At 43.9% G+C, this 17,669-nt stretch overlaps 1 long non-coding RNA gene across 1 annotated transcript in view; it reads right to left on the bottom strand.

The window, feature by feature from the left end:
• Positions 1-11,062: 11,062 nt before the first annotated feature.
• The window catches only part of LOC138741737 (uncharacterized), a 45,544-nt gene continuing 38,937 nt past the window's right edge, over positions 11,063-17,669 (bottom strand). Inside the window, exon 3 of the long non-coding RNA XR_011343726.1 lies at positions 11,063-11,112. This is a non-coding gene — a long non-coding RNA (uncharacterized lncRNA). The remainder of the gene's footprint in view (positions 11,113-17,669) is intronic.

The following is a 17,669-nucleotide window of genomic DNA, read 5'->3' as shown; positions in this document are numbered from 1 at the left end:
GAAAGCTGTCATGCTTGGCCCAGTGTTAGCGACATGACTGAAATGTCTGGTGCTGATAGCTCAGATCCCCTTCAGATCCCCAACTGTACCACACTGAAGGGACTCTCTTCTTCTCTTTCTCTATTACTGTAAGGTGCATCGGGTGACACTAATGGAAACTCCTTGTCTGCCTTACGGCAGGCAGAAGGCAATTTGTGTAATATCACATGTTCTGTCCTATTACCTGACAATAAAGGGACCTTGAAAATTACCTCTTGAATGTTGAAGTAACGTTCATCTTTGAACCAACCCTTCCCCCCACCACCCTCTTTGTGATTCTCTCTGATACCCCGTTCCTCCAATACCCTGTTCGCTAGGCTATCCCCACTCTCATAACTGACTCCCCCAACAATCACTCACCCTCTGAACCACTCAGCTTCCCTCACTGACCTACTGCTGCTCCTATTTTGCATTTTTCAAGCACTGGATGCTCCATGCCCTACCTGGAGACCCCATCTCCTCCCCTCCCCAGCCCCTCCCATTACTACCCAGCCAACCTGAGATCAAGCCTGCTGATTGCTGGCAGCTTTTCTTCTCGCCTGATCTGACAGGCAGGCCGGGAAGCTGTCTGACTCCATTGCACCAACCTCTCTGCCTGCTGGCTAGTCCTGACCCTATGTTTGATGGTGGAGCCTCTCACTCAGGTCACTCACTGGACCCCACGTCTACATTACCAGCTTCCCTATTGTTCTGGCAGGGCAGTGCAGGGGGAAAAGACTATTCAGTGCACATGGTACCCAGACTTGAAAAGTCTCAAATTCCCCCACATGGGGCCTTTTCTTGCAGAGGGTTCACCAATCTCTGAAATCCTCTACACCAGGTACTTAAGATAGGTAGTCCAGGACAATCATTAACTCAGGAGGGTAAAAAGCATAATGGCAAGGTCAAGGATTAATAAGATATGTAAAGACACAGATCATGAAGAAAAAAGAGGCAAATATCAGATACAAGCAGACATGTTTGAGAGGGAGACGAGAATGAATGGGAGACAGGTTTGAGAGGGCGACAGGTTCAAGAGAGAGAGACAGGTTGCAGAGGGAGACAGGTTTGAGAGGGAGAAAGGTTGGAAAGGAAGACAGGAGTGAGAGGGAGACAGGTTTGAGAGGGAGAAAGGTTGGAAAGGAAGACAGGAGTGAGAGGGAGACAGGTTTGAGAGGGAGAAAGGTTGGAAAGGAAGACAGGAGTGAGAGGGAGACAGGTTGGAGAGGAAGACAGAAGCAAGAGGGAATCAGATTGGAGTGGGAGATAGCTTTGAGAGGGGGACAGGTTCAAGAGGAAGACAGGAGTGAGAGGGAGACAGGTTCAAGCAAATCCATCGTGGAGTATAAGGATTATGGGAGCAATTTGGAGGGAGATAAAGAGGGCTAAACGAGCTCTTGAGATGGCTTTGGCTGACTATGTAAGGGAGAATCCAAATATATATGATATTAGGAATAAGAGGGTCACAAGGGAAAGAATAGGTCCAATTAAGGATCAGGAGTGGTTGTTTATGTATCGAGGCAGAGGAACTGGGGGAAGAACTTAAATGAATATTTTGTGAATGTGTTTACTGTGGAGCAGGATAAGTAGGAATGGGAGTTATATTATATTTATCCTTCATTTGTTCAAAGGATAATAATTTATTTCCTGAAAAGCAATTTTCTATTCTTTAGTAACTAAAGAGCCCAGAGAATGTCTACATCAGTAGTGAAGAGGTGTTAGCAGTCTCAATTGTATCAAGGTGGCTAAATCTCCAGGACCAGACTAGGTGCATCCCAGAGCATTGTGAGAAGGAAGGAAAGGGCCATGATTACAAACATTTTTAACTCATTCCTGAGGATAGAAGTTCCGGAGAACTGTAGTTTGACAAATGTAGAGCCATTGTTTAAAAAGGGCTGTAAGGATAATCTGGGTAACTACAGACCTGTTAGTCTCATGTCAGTGGTTGGAAAACTGCTGGAGAGGATTCTGAGTGATAGAATTTATCAACATCTGAAAGATCAGGGGAAAATTAAGAACAGCCAAGCATGGATTTGTGTGTGTAAAATTGTGTCACACAAAGTTGATAGAATATTTGTGAAGAAGTGAGAAAGGGGGTAGATGAGGTCAAGGCAGTTGATGTTACTGATATGAGTTCAGTAATGTGTTTGATGATATACCACATATGGAAGGTTAGGGCACACAGGATAGGAGGCCAACTAGCCAATTGGATTAAAAAAATCATGAGGTAATAGGAGTCAGAGAGTGGGTGCAGAGGGCAATTTTTCATGCTGGAGGACTGTGACCAGTGGAGTGGCTCAGGGTTCTCTACTGGAACACTTACTTTTTGTAATGTACATAAATGATTTAGACAAGGGTGTTTGTGACAAGGTGAAGTTTACTGATGATGCAAAAATGGTGGGCAATGAAGAAGGTTACCTGGGTTTGCAATGAGACTGAGACCAGATGGGGAACTGGCTTAAGGAATGGCAAGTTCAGTTCAGCTGAGAGAAGTGTGAGATGCTGCATTTGGGTAGCCAAACCAGAGCTTCCTGGTTATCTCTGTTAATAGCAGTGCCCTAAAATGTGCTATGGAACAGAGGGTCCTAGGGGTGTAAGTACTTAGCTCTTTAAAGATGGCAGAACAGGTGGACAGAATAGTGAAGAGATGCATGCCTTCATCAGCTGGGGCATTGAATCCATGTTATATGAGACATTGGTTGGAATACTGTGTGCAGTCTTGATTGCCTAGTTATAAAATTGGAAAGGGTACAGAAGAAGTTTAGAAGTTGTCACAACAATTAGGGAAGTTATCGTGAGAAACAGGAAAAACTAGGCCTGTTTTCCTTAGAATATATGAGGTTGAGGGGGGGATTTCATTGAGGTCCATAAAGTTATGAGAGTCATAGATAAGGTGAAAAGAGACTGTAAATTTCCTACGGTAGGATAATCTAGGACAAAAGGACATAATTCTTAGCTGAGGGGATGGGATTTGGAAGGGAGCAGAAGGGACACTTCTTCACTCAGAGGGTGGTGGGCATGTGGAATGAACTGCCAAGCTCAGTGGTCAAGGCAGGTATGTTAGCTTCCTTAAAGGAACATTTGGATAAATCCACAGATGGGAGGGGATTGGAGGGGTCTGGGCTGCATGGAGAAGTTCAGCACAGACAAGCTGAATTGTGGGGCTGTTTCTGTGTTGTGGGACTCAAAGTGGAGGTAGCTAACCATTTGAAAGGTCAGGGACTGGTGGAGAACTGGCATAAAGGCGGAGAAGAGGCCAACATAGATCAGTCATCCCCTGATCAACAATTTGTTTGACATAAGAGACTGCAGTTGTTGGAATCCTGAATAAACAACAAATTGTTGAAGGAATTCAGTGGGTCAAACAGCATTAATGGGGAAAGGAATTGCCAGCTTTTTAGGTCAACATCCTGCCTCAGGTTCAGATCAGCCACAATCATATTGAATGGTGGGGGAGGCAAGAAGGTCTCCCTCCTCCTGCACCTACATTCTCATGACCTGTTCCTTTTACCAGTTTAACCAGTTAGGCTTTATTCATTTCCCAGGTACCCATCCACATAAACAGACCTGGTGCCCTGATGTAGCACGAATTTTACCTGGCAATGACTCAACTATTGTCAGAGAACATTCCAGCACAGTACAGGCCATTCTACCCACTATACAAACGTACTCCACAACTACTCTACCCTCTATTTTTACTACATCCACATGCCTGCCATAGGCAGACAGAGAATGAAAATGAGAGATGGATTAACATTATGGTTAGAAACAGGGGAGGCAAAAACTACAATTTGGAGGATCAGAGACTGTGATAGATGGAGAGACACGATCGCCCACGCTGAATGGCAAGGCACCTGATCCATGCATGTCTGCCTAAAACCCTTTTAAGTGTCCCTATTGTACCAGCCACCACTACCTTCAGTGAGTAAAAAATCTGTATCTGACATCTCCCCTAAACTTTCCTCCACTAGGCTTACAACTGCCAAACTTTAAAAATTATTATAGAGCCGCACAATTAAGATACCTATCAGATTTTTATCAAACAAGGGAAAAGCCAGATTGGACTAGATTAGAACTAGATAAAATAGGGGAGAAGATACCTGAACATATATTATATAAATGGGATGAAAAATTGGTACAACGTAGGAATTCTCTAGTATTACATCATCTGCTCAATATTTGGAAGAAGATTCATGTAGAAAGGAATAAAACAAATTACCAACTACCAAAACTAATACTGACGCAAAATCAGCTAATCTATTTTACAATAGATAACCTTTCCTTTAGAGAATGGGAGAAAAAAGGGATCAAAAGAATAGAAAATTGCTTTTCGGGAAATAAATTATTATCCTTTGAACAAATGAAGGATAAATATAATATAACTCACGATACAGTATTGGCATACTAACAACTGAAATCCTACTTGAAGGACAAATTGGGAAGCAGTCTGAGGTTACCAGAGGGAAGTAATTTTGAATATGTGATTACAGACACAATGATAATCAAAAAATTTGTAACAAACATGTATATTAAACTACAAGAAAAGGAGAATGAGGAAACAAATGGTAAAACTAAACAAAAATGGGAACAAGATCTAAACATAAAGATAAAGAAGGAAACATGGGAGAAGTTATGCTCAGGAACTATGAGAAATACAATAAATACGAGGTTACGTATGATACAATATAACTGGATACACAGGCTATATATTACACCTCAAAAGTTAAATAAATGGGACCCAACAGTATCTGACAGATGTTTTCGCTGCAAAAAGGGAATGGGAACAACAATTCATGCAATATGGACATGTGAGAAAGTGAAAAAATTTTGGTAAGATCTAAACCAGATATTAAATAAAATCACAAAAAGTAATATACCAAAAACCCAGAGATCTTCCTCCTAAGTAACATAAAAAACAAAGAATTTGGACTTGATCTGGATGGTGCACAAAAAAGATTTGTTAGGATAGCCCTAGCTGTAGCAAAAAAATGTATTATGTCAGCCTGGAAATTAGAAGATAACTTGAGAATACAACAATGGTATATAGAAATGAATAAATGTATTCCATTAGAAAAAATAACATATAATTTAAGAAATAATATTACAATATTTGAACAAATATGGGAGCCATACATGAAACATAATAGAGAAAACCTACCGTGGACATCTACCACCTAAAATGACAGAAGGAGAAGAGAATGAAAAGAACTGACTCAGTGGAATTTCTTGTTTGTTTTTATTGAGAGACAACATTGTTTGACGGGTTTAATATATCCTATTTTCTGAACTTTAAATGAATGGGAGGGGAGGTAGGGAGGGAGGGAGGGGGGGAGAAAACTACACTGTATATGTTCAAGAGGGAAAATGTATGTATCTTGATCAATGTGGTTTATAGTGTGAAAAATAAAAAATTTTAAAAAAAACCTTTCCTCCACTCAACTTAAACAGGTCATCCTGGGAAAAGGTTGTTGGCTGTCCACCCTACTGATGCCCTACATTATCTTATACACCTCTATCAAGTTGCTTCAACTCCTTCTTCACATCAAAGAGAAACACCCAGCTCTGCTAACCTTGCCTCATAAGACACGCTCAACAATCCATGTTACATCCTAGCAATCCTCCTCTGCACCCTCTCCATAAATTGCACATCCGTCCTATAATGAGGCAACCAGAACCAGAGTTTTACAGAGCTGCAATGCCACCTTATGACACGAATTCAATCCTCTGACTAATTCTTTCACAACCTATCACCTTGTGCGGCAACCTTGAGGGATCTAGGGACTTGAACCCCAAGATTTCCCTGTACCTCCACACTGATAAGAATCTTGCCTTCGTGTACTCAGCCTTCAAGTTCAACCTTTCAAAGTGCATCATTTCACACTTCACAGATTGAGCTCCATTAGCCCAACTCAGTATCCTGTCTATATCCTGTTGTAACCTCTAACAACCTTCTACACTATCCTCAACACCTCCAACCTTTGTATAATTTGCAAACTTTCTGGTAAACTGGGTCGGAAGATTCTTCTGCTGCAGTGTGGAGCACTGCCTCAGTTGACAGCAGTTTGTCGGGTTGATACTATCATTTGGAGTGGTGGTAAGTTTGGGGGAGGAGGGTCAGCATTTGCCTCGCTGCACCAAATTCTCAGTGAGGTCCAGGTGACATCAGGGTTGAGTGGCTGATTGGTTAAAGGGCAGTCATTACTCCCTGGGGATGGGATAGGATGAAATGGAAGGTGAACGTGTCTGTCAAACCTTCAAGGGTGGGAAGTGGTGGGGGAGGGGATTCTGAGACCAGTACATTGATACCCCGAACTAATCCCATTGGGGATCTCTGCAAGAACATCTGGAGCAAAAACCTCTGGGCAAATCCTGCAGTGTGTTTCCAAGCAGATGCTGCCTGCCGGCGGTGCCAGGATTTGGAGGAGACATTAAATGTGTTGATGATGATTTTGAAGAACAGTGCCCAGGCTGGGGTTAACGTTTTTACACCACTACCTCATCCCTGTCACTCCAGGGATCTTGCTCTGCATTCCTTGCATTCTTCAATCAACTGTCCTCTTCAGCAGCAAAGTTCTTTGGCATGGTCTAAGGCAGTGGTTCTCAACCCTTATCTTTCCATTCACATCCCACTTTAAGTAATCCCTGTGGCATCGGTGCTCTGGGATAGTGAGGGATTGCTTAAGGTGGGATGTGAATGGGAAGGGAAGGTTGAGAGTCACTGCTCTCGACCCAATCGTTACTGAAACATTTTGCTGGAGAAAAATTGTCATTGGCCCATTTCCTTTGGAGTTCTGAAACCATGCACATAACGAGTCAATGAGGTACAATTAAAACAGTGGTTTTCAACCTTTTCTTTCCACCCACATACAATCCCTTGCTAATCACAGAGCACCTATGGCATAGGGAAACTTAAAATGGTATGTGAGTGGAAAGAAAAAGGTTGAGAACCACTGCTCTAAGGTATGAGGTGAGATAAGGAGAGTTTACTGTTGTGTACAGAAGGTCAATGTACAGAGGCACTGACATTCTTACTTGCTGTAAGATATACCAACGACAGTAAAATTAATTAAATTTTCACCATATCCCATGAAACAGAAAAAGAAATAATAAATATAAAAGGAAAGGCAAATAAATATTCAGAGGTGCTGTTCATGCAAGAAAAGAGTGATGTTTCAGCAATGCAGAGAGATAATTTGTGGTCCTGGAGTCAGGGTTAAGGTAATATGGGAGGCCTGAGAGATGATGGGGAAAAACTGTACTGGAACCTGGAGCTGCTGGCACAGAAGAAACATTTAGCTTAAACTAAAGTGACAGGGAATGAAGGCAATTAACTATAGAGTCAAATGCTGGTGAGATTGGATATGAAGTGCTTGAAATAAAAAGGTGGAATGATAATAAAAGCAGAAAAGTTCACATGAAATTCTGAAACCCAATCTGGGGTGGGAGAAGTGGGAGGGAGAAGGTGGTAGGAGAAGCGAGTGGGAAAAAGGGGTAGAAGAAAGGGGTGGGAGAAAGGGTGGATGAAGGGGGTGGGAGAGAGGGTGGATGAAGGGGATGGGAGAGAGGGTGGATGAAGGGGGTGGGAGAGAACTCTGTGCCCGTGAGAATGCTCCCATTTCTCTTGTTTTGCAAAATAATGAGATTAGTCATTTCGACTTCTCCTGCTGTCTCCACAGGGTGTGCAGAGAGGATTGTCCATCATCTACACACTAGCCGGTTAAAATTCCATCAGACCTCTCTCGACACTGCAGGGCTCCAATTTGCATGGATTATCCAGAATTCCTGTTCACTGGCTTTACCAGTCTCCTGCTCGCCAGTTGAAGAGTGGGAAAGGTATGCTGTCTGCAATCCCCTGCCCTCACCCTCTCTCCAGGCTCTGGTTCTCACTGCTGGACTCCGAATTCTCTGAAGGGAACCATTGCTGGATCTGTTCATTTTGACTCCACATCCTGCTGATGCCTGGTAATGTTAGGGGCCCAAGGGTTTAAGTGGCACTGCTTCAAATCAGCCTGAGAGGTCTCCAAATGCTCAGGAGCTCTGGGAGTAACACAGTTAGTTACTCTGAGTTCAAATACATATTCACAGCACATTCTGACCTTCAAAACCATGAATGTCACAGACTTTTCAAAATATCTGAGTGGCAGGCACTGTTTTGGGGTGAACTGGGCTGGGATTGGTGCCGAGGTAACACAACTCTCCCTCTTATCTATTCCTCTTTCAAAATGAGCACAGAAACAGAAAACAGGAGCAGGAGAAGGCCATTCAGCCCTTGGAGCCTGTTCCATCATTCAAATCAATCACAACTGATTGTTGTCTCCTTTATTTATGCTTGTATGTTAAAGACGAGATAGCATTTCTCCAGGACCACAGAGCATATTTACATAAATACAAGTTAAAATAGAAGTTAAAATTTAAAATATTAAGATGTATACTGTAAGAGTCCCTGCTACCAAGGTACATGTGTTCTGGGAATTCAGGAGTCTGATGGCCTGGTGGAAAAAAAACCGTTGAAAGATCTGGATGTAAGGGCCTGAGTGTTGCAACACCTCCTATCAAATGGCAGAAGAGTGAACAGTTTACTTAAGGGATATGTGGAGTTCTTCACAATGTTTATTGCCTGCATCAAGTGTAGTAGATGCCCTTCATGCTAGGAAGAGGTTACCTGATGATCTTTTCCGCTGAGTCTTGCGGTCCGAAGTGGAAAACGAAGTGGTGGTGATACAGTTGCACAGGATGTTCTCGATATACCCTCCATAGAATGTGTTGAAGGTGGTGGTGTGGGAGATGAACTTTCCTCTGCAGAAAGTTAAGGCACTGCTGGGCTTTCTTGGCTGTGGAGCGGGTGTTAAGGGATCAGGTAAGATTCTCCGCCAAGTGCACTCCAAGAAACTTGATACTCTTGATTAGCTCAATGGAGGAGCCGTCAGTGGTCCCCCTGGGTCCTCCTGAAGTTGACAACCATCTCTTTTGTTTTTTTTAACATTTAGTTACAGGTTGTTACCTCGGCACCAGTCCATTAGTGACTGCACCTCATCTCTGTATGCTAACTTGCCATTCTTATTAATCAGGCCCACCATGGTCATATCGTCAGTAAACCTGATGATGGGGTTCGAGCTGTGTTTAGCTGCGTAGTCGTGGGTCAGCAGAGTGAACAGCAGTGGACTAAGCACACAGCTCAGTGTGATGGTCTTGGAGGTGCAGTTACTGATCTGACCTGTTTGAGGTCTCCCCGACAGGAAGTCAAGAATCCATCTGCAGAGGGATGTGTTTAGACCCAGCAGGTGCAACCTCTTTATCAAGTACTGAGGTACGATTCTGTTGAAGGCTGAACTGAAGTCAATAAACAGCATTCGAACATTTGAGTAGTCCTTGTTTTCCAGGTGGGTGAGGGCTAGATGGAGGGTGGTGGCATTGGCATTGTCCATAGAGCGATTGGGTCTGTATGTGAACTGCAGGGGGTCTAGTGGCAGGGGCAGTAGGAGTTTGATGTGCCTCATGACGAGCCTCTCGAAGCACTTCATGATGATGGGCAGGACACAGACGACTTCTTCGGCATGGGGACAATGGTGGCAGCTTTGAGGCACATGGGACCATGGCACTTCTCAGGGAGATGATAAAGATCAGTGAGAACATAGCTGAGCTACACATCCCCTTGGCACTCTGATGGTGATGTTATCTGGTCCAGCAGCTCTTGGCGGGTTGACCTTGCCTAGCTCTCTCCTCACGTCACTCCAAGGCACAGCGCCTGAAATTTGGAGGAGAGATGTTTTTTTTTGCTGCATCACTATTCACCTTTCTTTAACTCTTTTAAATCCAGGCTGAAATTGTATTTTTACTCGCAAGTGTTTTGAGGTGATTGTTGATTGTTACCATGTTGTATGTATGATTCTAAACCTTGGGTGCCCATTTTATACTGCACTTTAAATAGCTGCTTAAGTTGAGATATAATTTATGATCTATACAGCTCTTTGGTCAACATTAGTTGTTTTAAATGTGCTATATAAATAAACTAAACTAAATTAAAGCTTGTGAGACAGGGAGTTCCACAATTTCACAACTCTCTGAGTGAAGAAGTTTCTCCTCATCTCAGTTCTAAATGGCTTCCCTCTTATCCTGAGACTGTGACCTCATGTTCTGAACTTCCCCAACATCCGAAGCATTCTTCTTGCATCTAACCTGCCTGGTCCTGACAGAATTTGAAACATATCAATGAGATCCCTTCTCATTCTTTTACATTTGAAACAAGGCTTGAACTGCCGTCCATAAGATCTAACACTGAGCTTTCACTCATCTGTTGAATGCCTCCTGTGTGTTGGGTCTGTATTGTTGCTTTCCAACAACTGGGGATATTGTGCACAGTTGCTGCAGACCTGTGGACAGTCAGGGTGAAGAGACTCCACAGATACTCAGTGAGTGCATTGCCCTTTCACCAGAGAGAGGAGTGGTCACTCTCTGAGAGTGGCCTCCATTTCCATTCTGAGATGGGCACTGGGTAGCATGCCGACTCCCTCTAGTGTCAAAGTCCATGTGTGTTCCGTATGTAACCGCAGACCTGGCTGGTTCACAGTACATCATCACTTTTCCCCATGTGTTTTGTTATCAATTTGTTCCTGAGACATGGGAGTTATTGATGGGTGGCATTTATCAATCATCTCAAATTACTTTGAAAATGGTTCCATGTACGACAATCCAACCGAGCAAATGGACACGTGGACACTCGGGCTCTGAGCAAGTCAAGTCAAGTCACCTTTATTTGTTGTTCATTCCATGCTTGTACAGTAAAGACGAGATAGCGTTTCTCAAGGGCCATGGAGCATATTTACATAAATATAGGTTAGAATAGAATTTCAATACATTTAAAATATTAAGACTTATACATTAACATTCATTGGAGAATTGGAGAACTGCCTGGAGAAAGAAGCAATTTCCCAACCTGACAGTCCTGATTTTGATGCTCCTATACCTCCTTCCTGATGATAATAGGTGAAAGATGCTGCGTGCTGGATGGAAAGGGTCCTCAAATGTTCTGGGAGTTCACAAGTCTGATAGCTCTTGCCCAATCTGGATGCAAGGACCCGAGTGCTGCAGTATCGCCTACCAGATGGCAGAAGGGAGAATAGTTTACATGAGGATTGTGGAGTCCTTCACAATGTTTATTGTCTTTTGCCTGCATCAACCACATGGGTACATGGGAACAACGCACTGGGCACTGAACATATGGCACTGGGTATGTGATATATAGGGACTGGGCATACCAGTCTGATCAAGCATGTTGGCATGTTCAGACTCTACCTCTCGGCTCCTATCAGCGAAGGGCCCAGGGTTCCTTCTTACAGGGCGATTGCCGTAGTGGTGAGCACAGCATTATTACAGTGCCAGTGACCTAGGTTAGAACCCAGTGTCCTGTGTCAGGAGTTTTAGGGTTTCCTCAGTTGCTCCAGTTTCCTTCCACAGTCGAAAGACGTACAGGGTTAGTTGGTCACATCAGTGTATTTGGGCAGTGAGCTGGAGGGGCCCTTTACCATGCTGTATCTCTGAGTTAAAAATGCAATTCAATTCCAATTAAATAGAGCATGTTAATTCCCCTGATGGATTTTATGGCAATTGACCGATCCATTGTCACTTTCACTCAGCTGTTCCCTTGCATTTTACCTAAAAAATGATCTTAAACTCATGAATTACCAACAGGGTGAGACAAATTTACATCCTCCAGCTTCTCAAACATCACATTTTCTGTGCATTTAACCCCTTCCTTCACACATTGGCACTGTGGGGCTTAGCTCACTATTCCCACTCTCTCCAAGACCAGCCATGTTCTGCTGGCTGGAGGCTGGGGAGTTACACAGCTGGTCAACCAATCAAGGCTCCTCTCATGACCTCCATATGGCCACAGTACTGAACAGCCAATGAAGAATAGCCTGCTGTAAAGAATAGCCAATGAAGAGCAGCTCACTGTACTGAATAGCCAATGAAAAGCAGCAACCGTCGTAACGTGGCAAACTCTGTGCAGCTGGCACATTATAACGTTTCAGTTGTGTTAATTCAGGGATGACTGGACTCTGGCAAAAAGTCTCTGCTCTTCCTCAACATCGTCCCAGCCATACGGTTCTAAAGTACACTGGTTGGGTCACAGCTGGAGCAGTGTGTGCATTTTTGTTCCCTGTGTTATTGCAAGGATGGGTTTGGAGAGGCAGTGCATGAGATCCCCAGGATGTCGCCTACAATGGAGTGTTTCAGTTATGAGGGGGGACTGGAGAGGCTGAGCAAAGGAGGCTGAGGGGGACATGAAAGAAGTGTACAAAATTAGGAGGGTCATAGACAGAGTTGGTGAGAATCCTTCCCCAGGTAGAGACCCCTAAACTCTCAATGTGGACTTCAGGAGGATGAAAATTGACCCTTCACTGTACATTAATAGCTCCATCATGGAGAGAGTGGAGAGCACAAAGTTCCTTGGCATGCATACAAAGGATGGCCTTTCCTGGACCCGCACACCTCTTCATTAGTCAGGTTTTGGAGAGCAAAGCTTCTGGACCTCATCTTGATAACATTTTACAGGAGCTCAGTCAAGAGTGTCTTGTCTGGCTGCATCATTGTGTGGGACGGTAGCTGAAAAGCATCAGACTTGAAGTCCATGCAGAGGATCCTCTCTTTCCTCTATTGACCACATTCACTGGGGGTGTTACTTAAATAGGTAAATAGGGCTCAAATAATTGTTGAGGGCACTTTCCATCCAGCACGCAGTGTCTTTCACCTATTATCATCAGGAAGGAGGTATAGGAGCATCAAAATCAGGACTGCCAGGCTGGAAAATTGCTTCTGCCTCCAGGCAGTTCTCCAATTCCTTGCATAGCTGAATCATACGGTCCCAACCTTTGAACTCTATACTCCATCAGCGTGCCAAATGCCTGAGTCGCAACTTTCAGCGAACTGTACACCTACACCCTCAGGTCTCTCTGTTCTAAAACACTCTCCTGGCCCCACCATTCACCATGCTATTCGTATCAAAGTGCAACACCTCACACTTGTTAAATTCCATTTGCCACTCCTTGGTCCAAATTCCCAACTGATCTAGATCCCATTGTAAACTTAGATATTCTTCCTCACTATCCATAACACGACCAATTTTGCTGTCATTTGCAAAATTATTGATCAAATTAACTGCATTGCTATCCAAGTCATTAATAGAGATGACAAACAGCAGCAGACCTAGAACCGACCACTGCAGTACACTACTGGTCCAAAGCCTCAATCAGAAAAATATTCTTTCCACTGCTACCCTCTGCCTCCTTCTACTAAACCAGTTTTGGATTGAGTGAGCCAGCAACCCTTGAATCCTATGTGGTTTAACCTTCCAGACTAACTTGCCATATGGGGACCTTGTCAAAAGTTTTGCTAAAGTCCATGTATACAATGTCCACTACCTTGTATTCATCAATTTTCTGTTTCAGTCTTCTTCAGGGAGAAGTGTCTCAAGCTAGCAATGGGCTGCTGGAAGGACTCAGAGGATTGGTTTCTGCTCCAGATTCCAGCGTCTGCAATCTCCCATGTGTGTCCTGTGGACTGATTTTGCTCCCTTGGGTTCACTGAATGTGATTGTAAAGTCAGTCAACAATTTCACCGACATGTAAGCAGGCACAGAGGGACAAGAGCCTCCCTTGGAAGAACAGGAGTGAAGTTCATCAGGACTGAATTTGGGAAACTGATACCTAGAACATAGAATGTAGAACATGGAACATAAAATGTAGATCAAAGAATGTAGAATATTAAACAGAATGTGGAATAGAATGTAGAACTTGGAATGAAGAACATATAATATAGAATGTTGATTGTAGAACATACAACATACAACATACAACACAGTACATAGATGACTATAATTTTTTTTCCACCCAAGCTATTTGGGGAAAGACACAAAGGCCTGTGATCTCATTGGAAAGCTGGAAGGGTTAAAGAGCAATGTTTTCTTGCTGTGGCCTGACAAATGGAGCATCTGGTCTCCAACTTCACTTGCCATGGAGATTGTTCTCAGGTGCTACTCTCTCCTCAGTCACTCTCCTGACAAACAGATGTCAGCCAGGCCAGACCCCAGGACTCTTGACACCACCATCAAATCCTAATCAAAACAATTCTTCTTAGTTCACTGATAAGATACAATCCTTAAACAAATAGGATTTTCATGAATATGCTAATTACTTTTTCCACAGATAATATGCAATGGTATTATTTCCAGAGAGACTTTGCTTCCTGTCCCTTGCATCTGAGAGAGTATGAAAGAGAGACTCTACTGGGCCTGACATTACACGGACACAAGTGAAAATCTTCTGTTGTTGGACTAATTTTCTGCCAAGTGAAAGCAAGATGCACTTTCCAATGTAGGCACATCTTGTTGAGGACAGTCACTGCACAGAAAGTTTTCACCAATATTGAAGGGGGATTTCTGTGTGTGTTATGGAACATTATGTCTCTACCCCGTTGAGTGTTTGCTGCATTTTTCCAACTTCTGCAATGTATTGATGAGATAAACAGTATTTATTCTCTGTACATTTTCAAAGACATTAAAAAAAATAAGCGCTTCATGTTTTGTCAACTTGTGATGACTGTTCTCTGCAGTTTATCTGCACCCATGGCATCAATTAAATAATTGGATAACATCTTACACAATGAAGGTCGAACACAAAGTCATCATTTGGACCAATTCCTCTGGTCTGTCTGAGTTTCCACTCACCCTCCAACTCACGCTGTAAGTATAACCTTGTTCCATTCTCCCCAAGGCTATACAAACTCCCGTTGACCTGAATCTCTGCTCCCCACCTCAGATACTCCTGTGGGAGCAAGCTCCACCTTCTCCCCCCCCCCCCACCCATCCCCCCCACTTCTTTGGGGAACAAGTTTCTGCTGAATTCATAGTGAATTGATTGGTGACAGACTGGCAGAACTCCAGCCCAATGCCATGTTATTCCAGGAACGCCCAAAACCATGATAATGCTGAAGATTCCCCCACAATGCACCAATAGGCAACAATCTCTGTTCTCTGTTCCTCCACTGCCAACCCTAATTCTGATCCTGAATCCTAGTTGGATTCATGAGTAACTATCTTAAAGCTCCGTCTCATCTTTCCAGCCTATTGCATGAGTATCTTTCCTTCGCTGAACCTTCAGTGCACATTGGAATAGTGAAGAGCTCAGTCTTCCCCTTAATGGGGGAGAATCCCAGTCAGGTCAGTCCTTCCACATGCATCCTGACAGCACTCTGTCAATCTAAATCACAACTCCAGTGTGGCCAGTCAGTGAATGGAATGAGACTCTGATTCCCTGTTTTGTGATTGCAGTAGGTTTGACCTTGCTGCATTTATCCTGTTAAATCATCAGTTCTTGTGAATTTGGAGCAGAGGGAAGCCACATGCCCACCATGCCTGCTGACCCATTCAACAAATCATGGCTGATCTGATTGTGACATTACAGCACATTCCCATCTGTCCGCAGTGAACCTTCACCCTCAAAGCTCTGCAATCTCTCACCATTGAGATACAATTGGGCAGCATGGTTAGTGTGGCAGTAAATTTGATGCTACTACAATGCTGGCAACCTAGGTTCGAATCCGGCATTGTCTGTGTGGGTTTCCACTATTTGCTCTGGTTTCATAGAGCATAGAACACAATACAGACCCTTCTGCCCTCGATGTTGTGCTGACTTTGGAGTATAGATGGATAAGAGGAGACTTTATAGAGGTCTACGAGATTATAAGAGGCATAGATAAGGTGGACAGCCAGCAACTGTTTTCTAGGACAGGATCAGCAAGCACAAGAGGACAAAGTTAAGGGAGGGAAGTTTAGGGGAGACATCAGGGGTAAGTTTTTTACATAGAGAGTTGTGGGTGCCTGGAATGCTTTGCTGGGGATGATGGTGGAAGATGAAACACTGGGGGAATTTAAGTCTGTTAGACAGACAAATGCATGAAAGAAAAATAGAGGGTTATGGGTAGTTTTTTTGAGGAAGAGAATTTATAGGTTGGCACAACATTGAGGGCTGAAGGGCTGTAATTTTCTATGATCTATGTCCTATCTGGACAAAGTGAATGGAGGAAGGTTTAAGGGAGATGTCAAGGAGTAGGTTTTTCCACACAAGAGAATGGTAAGTGCCTGGAATGCATGCCAGGGCTGGTGATGGAAGCTGGAGCAATAAGGGCATTTAAGAGACTCTTAGTCAGGCACATGGATGAAGGGAAAATAGAGGTTTATGAGGTAGGAAGGGTTTGGGTTTTTTTTAGGTATACATGGGTTGGCACAACTTTGTGGGCCGAAGTGCCTGCACTGAGCCATAATGTTCTGTGTTATAATGCCTGGAAGAATAGTGACGGGAATCCATGTGTTTCTCGGAGTGGTTGCTACAGACAACCCTGGGACAGCATCTTCCTTGTAGTTCTCCATCGTGATATCATCTCCCAGGCCAGTGATGTAGATATCATGTTGACTCACACTAGGAAGTGCACGGTTGAATTTCAGGAGATCGTTAATATGTTTCCGTCCAGGGGAAAGCAAGTTTCATTTCTGCAGCAGTTTGAAAACAAGGTTGTGTGATTGAATTTCCAGGAAAGTCCCCACATAACCGACAGCCCCTGTATTGTGCTGTGAATGTTGGAGTTGCCATCTCTCTCTGGGCATATCACGTTTTTAGGAAATCAGCAAAGTGGAAGTGTAAACATGCCTTTAAGGGATTATGTGATATTTTACTGAGAGTTACAAGAGGCAAATCCCTTTTTATTAACCTGTGGGGATTGCTGGTTTGAAGTGATCCTCTGTGGAATGGAGGTACGAATGCTGGTGTGTAACACTGCAGAGTGAGCAAGACCAGGATATTCACTACCTATGAACATGTGGGTCTGCTGCTGTGCACGAGGAGGGTCAATACTCAAGCACAAGCTCTCGCATTATGCCCCTGCTGCTCTCTCTGATGCGCTGATTGCTCAGTGGGAGAATGAGCAGAGTCACATCATGCACCCTGTGAATATTGATGAGACATTGGGCCTAACGGTCAGCTCCTGGGTTACTGCAAATTTAGTGAAATTCCATGGGCTTCCTGCCAGATCTGTGGAGAGCTGGGGTGAGCACCGCTCTGAGAGCATGTTGTTTAGTTTACAGGGTTGACACGCTCTTGCTAACTCAGGGAATCTACAGTACTTCACACCCTGGCGTAAATCATTGGAATGGTTGTCAGTGCTGCCTGCTGTTGTTCGCACACAGCCTCCCCCTTCACACATGGTTCCTTTCACTCTTCGTGATGTCTGCACCTCAACATTTGATCAATTCAGGAGACAAATGGTGTGAAAACAAAAACATCTTCACTGGGATCGTGGAGGGTCCTTGCTCCTTCCCGTCACTCCTGTGTGCGGAGGTTGTGAGCTTGGCCATCAGTGTCCGTCCAATGTCACCCTGCACCCAGGGGCTGGCCAACAGCTTGCAGAAAGTGTTGGGTTTAAGGAGTGAATGGAGGGGCGGGGTTTGATCAGAGGGGGATAGTCATGTGACCCAGAGAGCCAGGACATCAGCGGTGATGGTGGGAAATGTTCTCAAACAAAACACACTGAACAATGGTGAACAGCTTCAGCTTTGATTGGGGAGATAGACTTGTGGCAGCAAATTGGGCAAACACAAG

The sequence above is a fragment of the Narcine bancroftii genome, chromosome 8, assembly GCF_036971445.1.
Source record: "Narcine bancroftii isolate sNarBan1 chromosome 8, sNarBan1.hap1, whole genome shotgun sequence".
Classification (NCBI taxonomy): domain Eukaryota; kingdom Metazoa; phylum Chordata; class Chondrichthyes; order Torpediniformes; family Narcinidae; genus Narcine; species Narcine bancroftii.
Note: the sequence above shows the minus strand (reverse complement) of the source record. Positions and strands in the feature narration are given on the sequence as shown.